Source organism: Hyaena hyaena, unplaced genomic scaffold, assembly GCF_003009895.1.
Source record: "Hyaena hyaena isolate Hyena2069 unplaced genomic scaffold, ASM300989v1 scaffold_35, whole genome shotgun sequence".
NCBI classification, from domain to species: Eukaryota; Metazoa; Chordata; class Mammalia; order Carnivora; family Hyaenidae; genus Hyaena; species Hyaena hyaena.
Window position 1 is genome coordinate 1,545,309 of NW_024080667.1, and position 13,802 is coordinate 1,559,110.

Consider the following 13,802-nt stretch of genomic DNA (forward strand, 5'->3'; position numbering starts at 1 on the left):
AACACACATCCCTTCCCGGTGACTAATGTGAACCCCTCCAGATGAAGGCCACATTCCAAGTACACGTACGCATGGGATTTACTGCTGACTTTGGCAAGAGTCACGCAGTGGAGACATTGCTCAGCTCCCCAAGGGTTTAGAAATGACCCCGTCAAGAGGAAGTGGGAAGAAGGGTTCACCTGCTCAGAATGGAGCAAAGGAAAAGAGTGGCAGATGGGGGCAGGCACTGGGGCAAAGGAGGGCGTGCCCCTGGGGGACCAAACACATAGCTCTTGGCCTCCTTTATTTTAAATTTTCTTAGTTTATGTTATTAACACACTCTTATTGAAAAAAAACTTATATCCCCATCACACACACACACACACACACACACACACACCCCTTTTCAATTTCTTTCTTTTTTTTTTTCTTAAAAATTTTTAACATTTATTTCTTTTTGAGAGACAGGGCATTAGCAGAAGAGGGGCAGAGAGAGAAGGAGATAGAGAATCTGAAGCAGGCTCCAGGCTCTGAGCTGTTTGTCAGCACAGAGCCCGACGCGGGGCTCAAATTCACAAACCATGAGATCATCACCGGAGCTGAAGTCGGACCCTCAACCAACTGAGCCACCCAGGCGACCCCACCTTTTCAATTTCTAAGGGTAACCAGAGTTTCGTTTCATTCCTCCCATGCATTTTCTTTCTTTTCTTTCTTTTTTTTTTTTTTTTTAATATTTGTTTCTTAAGTAACCTCTGCACCCAACACAGGGCTCGAATTTACAACTCCAAGATCAAGAGTTGCATGCTCTACCAACTGAGCCAGCCAGACGCCCCCTCCCTTCCATGTACTTTCTATGCATAAATAAAATATATGTGTCTACATCTTAAAAAATAAAACCGTGTGTGTGGCAGCATCATGCTCAGTGCCTTGCCCTTCTCGGTGAATGATACAGCTTGGATGTTTTTCCCTGTCAGGTAGAGCTTTCTCCTTCTTTTTCACATCCACACAGCATCCTGGCACAAGCCCACTATCCAGCTCTCTTCTGTGGGATGCAGATTGGTCACCAATTTTCACTGTTATGAATAATCAGCAATGAAAATCCCTGACCACTTGTTCTCCGGCAGCTGTGTGAGTGCTACGTGACAATCTATTCCTCTAAGTCGATTTTCAGCTTTACTTCTTGACAGATTGAGGACTAGTCACCAGCCAGAGACAGTCTGACAGTTTAAGTTAGCATCTTACCCACTCAGCCAGAGAGAGTAGAAACGTTGGCCAGGGGAATGCTCAGAGTGGCATCTTTTCCTCTTAGAATCCGGACGTTTGGAAATGGACAGGCTAGGGCTCCAAATGATCATGTTCAGATGACACTGCTTCCTGCAAAGTAGGTATTATTAACGCTACTTAAAAAAAATTTTTTTTAATATTTATTTACCTTTGAGAGAGAGAGAGAGAGACAGTGTGAGCAGGGGAGGGGGCAGCGAGAGAGGAGACACAGAATCTGAAACAAGCTCCAGGCTCTGAGCTGTCAGCACAGAGCCCGATGTGGGGCTCGAACTCACCAACTGTGACTTCATGACCTGAACCAAAGTCAGACGCTTAACTGACGGAGCCGTCCAGGTGTCTCTTAGCATCACTGTTTTTACAGATGAGGAAACTGAGGTTCAGAGAGGACAAGATATCTACCCAGGGTCGCACAGCTCATAAGCAACAGAGGACTCAGAAATGAAAGACAGCACAAATGAAATCCCAGCTTCAACCTAAATTCATGGTGCCAGCTGGACCATGGTCCCTATTAGGAGAAAAGATTGATGGTGAACAAAGGTAGATGTCTATGCCTGTCTACATGGGTGAGTTTGCAAGACCTTTTGGTTTTCTGTGGCTTCTGTAACAAACTGCCACAAACTTCATGGCCTAGAACAACGGGAGTTTATTGTCTTACAGTCCTAGAGGTCAGAAGTCCAAACTCTGTCTCGGAAGCTAAAATTAAGGCATCAGCAAAGCTGTGCTCCTTCCGGAGGGCCCAGGGGAGAATCCGTCGCTGACCTTGTCCAGCATCGCACTGCCCACATTCCTTGGCTCATAGTCCCGCCCAGACCACATCACTCCGCCCTCTGTTTCCACCACTACATCTCTTCCTCTGACCCTCAAGCCTCTCGCTTATAAGAACCCCTGTGACTACACCCATCCCTCCAGGCTAATGGCTCCACGTCAAGGGCCTTGACTACTGAATCCTATCTGCAAAGTCCCTTTTACCATGTAAGGTAACTATTTACAGGTTCTGGGCATTCAATTATGAACATCTTGGGGCAGCCATGGCTCTGCCTGTCCCGTGGAGTTCCTAGCAGAGCGATTAGCATCAAGCACGTACATCAGTTCAGATCCTGGCCCTGCCACTTGTTAGCAGATCGAGGTAGGTAATTCCTCTGAGTCTCAGTTAACCTGGCCTGAAACACCAGTGTAATAGGGGTTTTCCTTCTAAGGCTGTTCTGATTAAACAATACAGAACAATGGTTACAGAACTCTTGAAACATAGTGCTCAGTAAATGGGATCCATCATCTTCGCCACTGCCTGTTATGGTCACGGGTAACAAATTCCACCATTCAAGATTTACTTCTTTGGCTCTTTCTCCAAGGACACATCTTGGGCCCTTGTCAATTAAGTCTAGCTCCTCAATAGGGCCTAGGGAACCAGAGAAGAATCAGAGAAACTCACTGTGTAGAGGGAGAGGGCTGTGACAGGTAGGGGGACAAGGAGAAACAAACTTCCCCTTCCTTGGCCAACTTCTAGTTTTGCCTGTGGCTCCGCTTTGGATGGGAATTTCTCCAGCCTCTCCCCAGATGAGGCAGCATGAGCCTGCCTAAAAGGGAACGCTCTGAGGATGGTTTGCTGAGACAGAACTGCCCAGTTAGGCTTGGAGCAGAGCAGGGTGGATCTGGAGTTGGAGCCTGGCCTGGAAAAGTACTGAGGCTCGGTGCCTGCAGGTAGAAGCTGGAGCAGCTGTCTGAAATGATTTTCCCCAGCCCAGGCCTCTCCAAAGTCGGTCTTGCAGAGTGAAATGAAAGCCAGATTCTGCGTCTTATCTGAAAGTGGGACTGTTTCCCATCAACCATTTGGAGGCTGGAAGTTTCCCAAATTCATCGTCTGAACTTTGTGATGGAAAAACAACTCTCCGATGGGAGCTTGTTAGCACAGGTACTGCCTACCCAGACAGTTCTTCCCGTTCAATAAAATAAGGTTACTATTTGGGGCTTTCATCCATCCAACAGATATTTAATTAAGCACCTGCAGGGGGCCAGGAGAAGTGGGCAGGACACAGGGGTCCCTATCCTCTAGGAGAGCAGAAGGCAAACTTGTAAGGAGTTATGTCACTGTGCAGAGTGAGACAGAGAGGCTTCTTTTCCTGAAGGACAGACAGGAGAAGCAGGGGACCTCATCTCAAGGGAGAGATTATGTGCGGCGCAACAAGGAATTCTCCAGAAGCATAGAGACGGCAGGCTCTGGAGCCAACCAACTAGGGTCTAACTCCTGATACTCCCCAGCTGCGTGACCTTGGGCACATGATGACCTCACCTCTCAGAGTCTCAGCTTTCTCTTCTATAAAGTGGGTGTAACCCCAAAGTGTCCCTGAGGTTGTTATGAGGATTAAATGGGCTGGGAAGTGAGTAGCAGCCTGGCAATAGGTCCATAGTCAGATTGTGAGGAACACCTGTTACTGTCATACTCATGGAGACTCATCGCTGTTTCCCTAAATGCTTTCCTCACCCCCAAATCACAAGACATCCCCAAATGCCTATTTGGGGACACCAGGGTCCTGTTGAACTGCTACTGTTCAAGTTAAAAAAACGATGGGAAAAAAAATACCCATATGGGACAACATAGGTATACACACATTTGGAGGATGTGGACCCATGAACTTGGCAGTTTGGAAGTGAACTTGATTTGCAATTCCACCAGGGTGTCTTATTTCCATCCGGGACACAGCCAATTCCCAGTAGGAGGCGCCTTCTGTCCTCAGCTAGACTCTCTGATACCCGGCCAGCTGCCCATTGGCTTTTCTCATGGTTTGAACTTCAAAGAATTGGACACTCACCCAGAAGGGGACCGAGGCCTGGCCTCTCTTGGAATTAAAACAACCTAAGATTGGGAGAGGGGGCGGGCTACCTTCTCCCCCTACGTTCAGAATCCAGTTTTTTCTGGCCTGGCTGAGATCAGTTTGGGCGCCTGAGAGGCACGGGCAAACCTCTCCAGGTGCGGGGCAGGGGCGGAGCCGCGGGTAAGAGCACCCTCACCGGTCCGGGCTTACCCTCTCCAGAGCCAGGCCTCAGGCACCAGTTCTGGGCCTCTCAGCAAACTTGGGCCGCCGCCTGCAACCTGGTGGTCAGGACTACCACAGCCAGGGTTTCACTGGGAAAGTTCTAGGGAAAGCTGGGAATGAGCACCCAGCAGGCGAGATTCTCTGGCCGGGGCGTCCGCATCCCGTAAGCAGGCGCGGGCTCGAGAAATGGGCTCCTCCCGGGCCTGTGCGACCGGGACCCCGCAGGGGGTGCTCAGGGGACCGGGCGGAGGGCAGGAGCAGACTCGCTTTTTAAAAACCTGCTTCCTTCTTTCCTAACTCCACCCATCAGTCACCTCGCAAACCACCCGCCCAGGGCGGTGCGGGCGGGCCCCAGAGCCCCGAACACGCCCTAGGGTGGAGGGCGGCTGCAGCCTCCCCAGGAAGTGAGGGTAGAGGCCGGCGCGCCGGGCGGCCAGGTGAGAGTCCCGCCAGGTAAAGGTGCGGCGGGAGGGTTCGCCGGACTGTACCAGCCTCCGGGTGTGTGTGTGGGGGGGGTCACCGTCCCCTCCTTCCACCCCCACAACTCCGAGTGGCAGGGGTCGGGGGAGGACTTGGCCTAGCGTGCCCGCCCAGCACGCCCCCAGCCCACCCGGGGAAGTGGGTGCCGCCGGCCTGGGGGTGGCGCGGAGGGCAGGGCCGGAGGGGCGACTGGTGGGCGGCGCCTCTCCCGGCCGGAGGCCGCTCCGGGCCGGCGCCGCCCTCTGCCTCCCGCCGTCCCTCCCTCCCGCACGCCGGCGCTCCGAGGCTGCGCTTCCTGCGTCCGCGTCCCGGTCCCGGAGCTGGCGGTGCGCCCTCGCCGCCGCCGCCGCCGCCGCCGCGCCGGCCCGAGACCCTCCCCCGGAGTCCCCAGCCCTGGGATCGCAGCGCCCCGGAAGAGGCAGCCCAAGGGGTCGTGGAGCCCCCGGGCGCGGTAGTCCGACCGTGACCGAGCTGGACCCGCAGCCGCCCGGGTGAGTCTGCGCCGCCGCCCGGGTGAGTTGGCTCCCCGCCCGGCCGGAGAGGGAGGCGGGGGCTGTCTGGGTCTGTTTGCCCGTCCGTCCGTCCGGGAGTTCCTGGCCCGGGTCTGCGGCCGGGAGGACTCGGACCCCGCACCCGCTGGAGCCGCGCCCCAACAGTGCGGGACGCGTCGCGCTGGTCTCGGCGGGGGGGGGGGCCTCCGGGCCCCCCCCGCGTGGGCGGGGACAGGTGCCGTCCGCCTGGCAGGTTTCGAATCCGTGACCTCCACCAAGAGACAGCTTCCACCCGCGCTTCGAGTCGAGCTGCCCCGTAAGTCCCCGGGCACCACCCTGGCACTGCCCGATTGGTGCCCCTTCTCCCTTCCCTAACTCTTCCGGAAATCGAGGCTTTTCAGGGATTTAGGCACACTAGAAGCAAAAAATAAAATAAAATAAAATAGAACGGTGAGAAATCGGGCGTGAGCAAAGCGGGGTGAAACGCAGTTTCTTCACTTTTAAAAGGGCATGGCAGCCTCCTGGACGAGGCGGGGCTCTCGAGCCTGGCACCTAGCAGGTGCTGAGAGTCCAGCCCAGCCGGGAGGCGCGTGGCCTGGGAGCGCCGAGTCTAACCGAAAGGGATGGTCCCTTAGAGAAAGCGGGCTTTTTAACCTGGAGGTGGGCGAACAGGAAACCTGGACTTCCGTGCGGTTCCCCGGCCCCGCCTGGCCCCGCCCTGGCCGGTCGCGGCCGTGCGGCACCTGTATACTCTCGGGGGAGCGTGTGCGGCCGGTGGCCAGATGCGCGGGTGGTCCAGGCTCTGGGAACCCAGGCGCTCCGGGAGCGGCGCGGGGGCGGGGCCGGAGGGGGCGGGGCCTGGGGCGGGGGCGGGGCCGGAGCGGGTGGGGGCGGGGCCTGGGTGGGCGGGGCCGGAGTCAGCCCGGAGGAGCCGCAGGAGAGGGGTCACCCTGCGGGGCCGGCTTTTGGTTTTCGCTCTGCGTGGTTTGTTTCCAGCATAGCTTCTCCAGTCGAAAGGTCGGCTCTGGGACCTGTGAACAGCTTTCACGCTTCGAAGACTTGTCACCCAAGGATCTTGAGCTCAGTTTATAGGAAGACATAGAATTGGGAAGGAGCCCCTTGCCCTCCAAAGACTTCCCTCTTGCCAGAGTTACTGCCCAGCCTGGGAGGAAAGGCAGAGGAGAGAGGAAGGGGGGGAGGCTGGCGGCGCATCTGTTCCGCCGGAGGTCCTGTCCGGGGGTTGGACGATTAGGACCTCCTCGGGATTGAGTAAGGCCAGGCCTGTCCCAGGGATGCAGGGCCCAGGGGCCTTCAGAGCTCCCCGCCTAGTGACTAGTAAATGACATGGCGTGCTGAGAGGTGGTGGCACAGTCACGCCCCTACACTGGCAGGCTGTGTGTGACCTGCCTCACTGAGCCTCGGTTTCTTCATCTGTACTATGGGAATGATGACCTCCTAGGCGGGACCTTCATGCCTAGCACATAGCAAGTATTCTGTAGGAAATTATGTCACTGGGGCTTAGGGGAGAACAAGAGAAAGAAAATAACTCAGGCGGAGGTGGTGTGCCAGGAGGTCCTGCTAGGAAAAGAATGTTGGAATATTAAACAGTGTATCGGTGTCCCCCAGGGAGAGAGAGGAAGGGTGTCTGTGTAGATGGAACAGCACAAGCAAAGGCCCAGAGGTGTGAAGGTCATGGGGCTGCTCTGGGCCCAGAGCACTGTGCTCAGGCAGAGGCTTGTGGGTTTGTGGGAAGGTGGAGAAAGTAAAGGAATGGAGGGTCTGGAATGAGCTAGACTGGTTACGCAGGGGGCTGGGGCATTACAGGTGGGACTTTAGCACGTGAATGTCTTGGAGTCATTCAGCAGATGTTGACAGAGCGCCTTCTGTGGCCCATGCACTGTTCTAGGCGCTCAGTTCGGATCACTGAACAAGAAAGACCCAAGGGAGCCATTTGATCCTGTTGGTATGTGAGGAAGATAACTGGCTGTGTGAAGTCACATGAGAGTTTGGGGAAGGTTGCTGGGGTAGGGGTGGGGGCGGAGGGAGGGGTGGGAGGAGGCTGACCCGCAGGCTGGAGGCAGTGGCAATGAATCGGGGCTGGAGTGGAGACCCACAGCGGAGGCAGAGATTAACATGTGGTCTTGACATGTGACCCCTGGTCAAGGGTGAGGTTCATGGATTTGGTGTAGGGTCCGAACTGCCAGCCTGTCTACCACCAGAGAGAGCGGCTGAGCGCCAGGACCTTGGCAGGGCCCAAGCCCCTCCAGCTGTGGCTTTCCTGCTTGCTGGCCCCAGGGGGCACAAGGCCCAGGAGCTTCTGTGTGAGGAGTAGCAAAGTTGGAGGCAGAACCAGCAGCCTGTCTCCTGGGCAACTGGGCAACGTGCCTCTTTCAGGGCCCCTGTTTTATCGGGTCAGGGTTCTGGTAAATGTTCCCTCCCTCCCTGGATCTGGCAGTAATACAGAGCCCCAGGGCTGGATGAGGCTGAAGCACGAAGGGCTTTGGCTCTGGGCCTCTCTTCTCCCGGTTCCTAATTAAGGTAGAAATCGAGGCACTGAGCAGAGTTTTCTCTCTAAGAGCTAGGAAAGTTCCAGAAGCTCAGATGCCTTCTGATTGGGGGTATGGTGAAGGATCTGCTTCTGGCTCCTGGCTTTTGCTTTCACTTTGGTCGTGAAGCTTGGATGGGTCATTCTCATAGTTGACCTCTGTTAAGAGAGTCCTCCGTGTAGGATGGATGTCATCCTCTGCTTGGAGAGGAACTATGCTCTGCCTTTCACCAGCCACAGGAGGACCCTAGAATGCCCTGGGTGCAGGGGACCATGCTCATTTGATGAATAAAACTCAGAGTGGGGAGGGATGCCTGGGTGGCTCGGTCGGTTAAGCGTCCGACTCTTGATTTCGGCTCAGGTCATGATCTCACAGTTCAGTTCGTGAGTTCGAGCCCCGCATTGGGCTCCACGCTGCTTGGGATTCTCCCCCCCTCCATTTCTCTCTCCCATGTGTGCCCTTTCTCTCTCAATATAAATAATAAGACGAAGAAACTCAGAGAGGAGAAGGGCACACAGTAAGTCAGCAGCAGAACTGGGACAGAAACCCACCTGACTGCTCTAGGGTCTTCTCTGTTCTCCCAGGAGGTCTGGCCACATTCAAGCCAGAGACTCATTTTAGACCTCAGTTTACTACAGGTTTGGTGGTTTTTCTCAGGATCTCTGTCTTGCCCAATGCTTCATAGAGTCTCACTCCTCCCCCCTGGACAGGTGGCCCGCTTGGCCTGATATCATTTTTTGTTTGCCTTCTCTTGGATCGAGCCCCTGGCGCACTGGCTGCCTCTCCAGGGAGCTCTGGCTCCCCAAAGTAACAGGTTGCTTGTTTGGTTTTCCCTGTTACAGCCCGGACTGCCCCAGACCCTGGCCATAGGCAGCCCTCCCAGCCCGGGCTCAGCTCTCCACTAGCTGTGGCCTCGGACTGATTCTTGACTCTGCCCTCTGCTCAGCCCCAGCCCTTATCTCCGGAGGCCGATGGGTCCTGCCTTCCATCCAGTGTTGTTTACTTGGGCTGAGCTGCCAACAGCCTCCTTCTTCTCTCTTGCCCTAGATTTATCAGCCTTAGCAGCCCTTAAACCTGAGTGCTTGGCTCTTAGATATTGGAGCCAGAGGGGACCTCAGCCATCAGAAAGTCTAATCTGTTTCTTTTACAAATGGGGAAACTGAGGCCCAGGGAAGGGAAGGCGCTTGCTTGAATTCAGAGCTAGGACTATGACCCAAGTTTCCTGATTTTGGCTTGAATGCTTTCCAGGATGGTTCTTGAAAAGGGAGAAAAAAAAAAAAAAGGCAAGACAATAAAATCAGAGGAGCCCTTCTTCAGAAGCTGCTTTCTCTCGAGAATGTTCCACCCTGGTGGGTGTTTTGGAGGCTGCCGCAGTGACATGTCCAGGAGGAGTAAATGCTGAGGGTCCTGGAAGACAGTGGGGTGGGGGTGAGGCATGTACCTTGACATTTTCAGGTCCTATCTGTTCAAACCGGTAGTAATGCCGGGGGTAAGCTGGCGATTAAGCTTTTTGCTGCTCCTCTGACCATTCTCTGTAAGGTACCGCATTAAGGTTGTTTTCTCCCCCGGATTGCAGAGGAAGTACATGTCCGTGGTAGAAAACATGGATGGAAAACATCACCGTATGCTGGCCACCACTATTGGTATTTCAGTGTTGATGCAGATTTTTTGTTTGCTTGCCTGCTTGCTCTGTGTTTAATGTCCTGGCTTTTCAGTTCATCAGCATGACAGGTATTTCCCTGTGTGAGAGTTTTCCCACGCCGGTTCTAACCTACCAGTCCGCCACACTTCTACCATCTGGTGGCTGGAAGGGACCCAGAGGCCAGCTTTGGTGGCTCTGTCACAACACTCCAGCAATCGAAATCTTGTAATGCTATGCAAACTGTTAGCCACCGTGGGATCTCAGGGGGCCATTTCTCTGCACCGCCATGGTATTTGGGAAAGAACTCTGTTTACAAAATCCAAAGTAAAAATCTCTTCTTAGGGAGCCTCGTAGAAATTGAGGAGGTTAGCCATCCGGCGGGATGGGTGTGATGCAAAGGTTACCCCGCTGTTACCACCCCTTGCCCTGAATCTCCCCAGGATTGGGCCATGGGGTGGCAAGCGTGGGTCCCCAGGAAAATCAGGACTGTACTTGGTTTGCTTGCCTCCCAGCCCTGCCCCTTGGACAGCAAGTATTTCAATGGCAAACATGAGCAGAGAATTTGGTACCCGCCCAGGTGACTGAGGTTGGTCACTTCAACCTTTGGGACAGGCTCACCTGGCATCTCCCAGACTCTTAACAGGATCACAGCTTTGTTAATGCCCTATAAACTGTCAATACTAGAAGCATTCCGGGGGACCCCTTAGCCTTATAGACTGTGGGCAGCAACTAAGTGGGGTTTAAAATCAGTTTCGTAATTTCCCCCTGGCTTCCTAAAAGTGAAATAGAAGAAAGCAGACTAGAGAGGAAAGCGCAGCTTCTGTCATGAGAAGTCTTTAGCAAGACTTTCGTGTCAGGTATATGTATATGGACATGTGCTGAGTCACCGGATAAATATATTTCCAACTGCACGGTAAGAACCTTGGGCAGAGCCGCTGCAGTCCATTGGGTTTCTTTTTTGATTGAGGTGCAGTTAACATACAATATTGTATGAGTTTCAGGTGTACCACATAGGGCTTTGACATTTGTGTATGTTGCAAAAGGGTCAACACAGCCTAGTTACCATCTGTCACCTGACAAAGTTAGTACAATGTTTTTTTTTTTTTAATTTTTTTAATGTTTTATTTATTTCTAAGAGAGAGAGAGAGACAGTGTGAACAGGGGAGGGTCAGAGAGAGAGGGAGGTACAGAATCTGAAACAGGCTCCAGGCTCTGAGCTAGCTGTCAGCACAGAGCCCAAAGGGCTCGAACCCATGAACCATGAGATCATAACCCGAGCCGATGTCTGATGTGCCCCGGTACAATGTTGTTGACTATATTCCGCATGCTGTACATTACATCCCCGGTGACCTATTTATTTTGTAACCTTATTTATTTTGAAATGGAATTTTGTACTTCTTAATCCCCTTCATCTGTTTTGCACCCTCCCCCCCAACCCCCCACTTTGCTCCCCCTCCCTTCCCCCCCCAGCTCTTCTCTGACAACCATCAGTCTGGTCTCTGTATCCATGAGTCTGGGGGTTGTTTTGTTTTCTTTGTTTTGTTTTTTAGATTCCACGTATTTGTGAAAGCGTGTGGTATTTGTCTTTCTCTGTCTAATTTATTTCAATTTGCATAATACTCTCTAGGTCTATGCGTGTTGTTGCAAATGGTCAGATTTCATGCTTTCTTGCGGCTGAGTTGTATTTATTTACATCACATCTTCTCTATCCACCCACCCATTGATGGACACTTAGGCTGTTGTTATGTCTCGGCTGTTGTAAATAACACTGCAATGAATATATGGGTGCATGTGTCTTTTCAAATCAGTGCTGTTTTCTTCATAGAAACACCCAGTAGTGAAATTACTGGGTCATAGGATAGTTCTATTTTTCTTTTTTTTTTTTAATTTTTAAATGTTTTATTTATTTCTGAGAGAGAGAGAGAGAGAGAGAGAGAAAAACAATGAGCAGGGGAGGGTCAGAGAGCGAGGGAGACAGAATCTGAAACAGGCTCCAGGCTTTGAGCTGGCTGTCAGCACAGAGCCTGACGCGGGGCTTAAACCCATGAACCGCAAGATCATTACCTGAGCCGAAGTCAGATGCTTAACGGACTGGCCACCCAGGCGCCCCCTATTTTTCATTTTTGAGGCACGTCCATACCGTCTTCCACGGGGGCTGCACCAATTTACATTCCCACCAACAGTGTGCAAGGATTCCCTGCTCTCCCCACCCTTGCCAACACTTCTTATTTCTTATCTTTTTGATGACAGCCATTCTGACAGGTGTGAGGTGATATTGTGGTTTTGATTTGCATTTCCTGATGATGAGTGATGCTGAGCCTCTTTTCGGGTGTCTGTTGGCCATCTGGATGTCTTCGGAAAAATGCCTTAGGTCGGCTGCTCATTTTTTATTTTTATTTTATTTATTTATTTTTTATTTTATTTTATTTATTTCTAGGAGACAGAGAGAGAGACAGCGTGAGCAGGGGAGGGTCAGAGAGAGAGGGAGTCACTGACTGAAACAAGCTCCAGGCTCTGAGCTGGCAGTCAGCACAGAGCCCTACGCGGGGCTCGAACCCACGAACCGTGAGATCATGACCTAAGCGAAAGTCGGACGCTTAACCAACTAAGCCACCCAGGCGCCCCAGGCTGCTCATTTTTTAATCAGATTCGTGGTGGGTTTCTTTCGTCATTGAGCTGTATGGGTTCTTTACGTATTTTGGATATTAACCTCTTTTCAGATGTATGGTTTGCAAGTGTCTTCTCCCATTTAGGAGGTTTTCTTTGGCTTTGTTGATGGTTTTCTGTGCCTTGCAAAAAGCTTTCTGTTTGCCATAGTCCCAATTGTTTATTTTTGCTTTTGTTTTCTCTGCCTTTGGAGTCAGATCCAAAAAGACATCGCTAACCCCAATGTCAGGGAGAGTACTGCTTCCGTTTTCTCCTAAGAGTTTTGTCGATTCAGGTCTTAACGTTCAAGTCTTTAATCCATTGTGAGTTAATTTGTGTGTATGGTGTAACAGTCCACTGCTTTTTATACTGAGATCCCGGGAAACTTGGAATTCTTTGGACGGGTCCCAGAGGCAGGCAGGGGTTTGTGGGATGGAGCTGAGCGGTGGGAGGCAGGGCCAGCCAGAAGGAAGCTGCTTACTAATGTTCCAGATGTCAGGGGTGTGAAAGATTCCTTTAAAAAAGTTCTCTGGCTTTAAAAACAAATCCTAAACAGCGAGCTGGAAACCAGTGCTTACCGAGCCACCTTAATTCTCAGAAGAAGAAACAGAGGCCAGAAAACAGAGTTTGTATGAGGCAGGTGGGACTCAAGGCTCTGTAAACGGACACTTCGCCAGCTGAGGTGCCGATGTCGTCAGTTATCACACAGAGCTGATGTTAATGTACACTAAGAATTCGTGTTTATGATAAAGTCCCAAACTGTCATGCTAACGACCCAGTTTGTATTCCCACAGTGCACCAAACCTGTCATTTATATAATCCCGGCATCTAAAACACATCACAAGGGGCATCTGGGTGGCTCAGTCAATCGAGCATCAAACTTCAGCTCATGTTGTGATCTCACAGATTGTGAGATCAAGCCCCACATCGGGCTCGCTGCTGTCGGTGCAGAGCCCGCCTCGGATCCTCCGTCTCCCTCTCTCTCTGCCCCTCACCCGCTCACACTTGCTCTCTCTCAAAAATAAAATAAAACATTTTAAAATAAATAAGTAAAACACATTGCAGGATTGGTAAGTGCATTTTGGCATTCCTTAGTTTTTTAATGTCCCCAGAGCTTCACGAATGGAAGCATCCGAGAGGTGATGGGCCAGACTCACCGCACAGCCCGGCAGATTCAGGACGAGAGCTCACCATTGTGGCTGAGTGCCTATCTTTATTAAAGAGTGTGAGCTCATACGATGTACAGTTCTGGATGTCTCCAGAAGGTTCTGCTATTTCTTTGATTCAGGATCTAGAACCAGGTGGCTCTAATTCTTGGTGAATTTTATGCCTTTGCCACTTTTTCCTCTCCACATCTGATCTGGGAGAGAGAGCGAGAATTTACTTACCTTACCCTGGCTCTACATCTTCTGTGCACCTACTTGCTGGCCTGTAGAGGCATACCTCATTTCACTGCACTTTGTAGAGACTGCGTATTTTACAAATTGAAGATTTGCAGCAAAGCTGTGTCCAGCAAGTCTGTTGGCACCATTTTGCCAACAGCATCTGCCCCACTTCCTGTCTCTGTCCCATTTTGGCAATTCTCCCAATATTTCAAACTTTTTCATTGTTATTGTGCTTTTCATGGTGATCTGTGATCAGGACTTACTGAAAGCACAGATGATAGTTAGCATTTTTTTTAAACATTTTTATTCATTTTTGA

General features: G+C 51.8%; 1 protein-coding gene across 3 annotated transcripts in view; it reads left to right on the plus strand.

Moving 5' to 3' along the window:
* The first annotated feature begins 5,062 nt into the window (after positions 1 to 5,062).
* Positions 5,063 to 13,802, plus strand: part of TMEM51 (transmembrane protein 51) — a 55,390-nt gene continuing 46,650 nt past the window's right edge. The window contains exon 1 of one of the 3 annotated variants that reach the window (XM_039228941.1): positions 5,063 to 5,288. The gene's annotated coding sequence lies outside the window, so the exon portion shown is untranslated. Of the gene's footprint in view, positions 5,289 to 5,543; positions 5,583 to 13,802 lie in introns of those variants that run through there. The other 2 variants (XM_039228940.1, XM_039228943.1) reach the window with 2 other exon arrangements.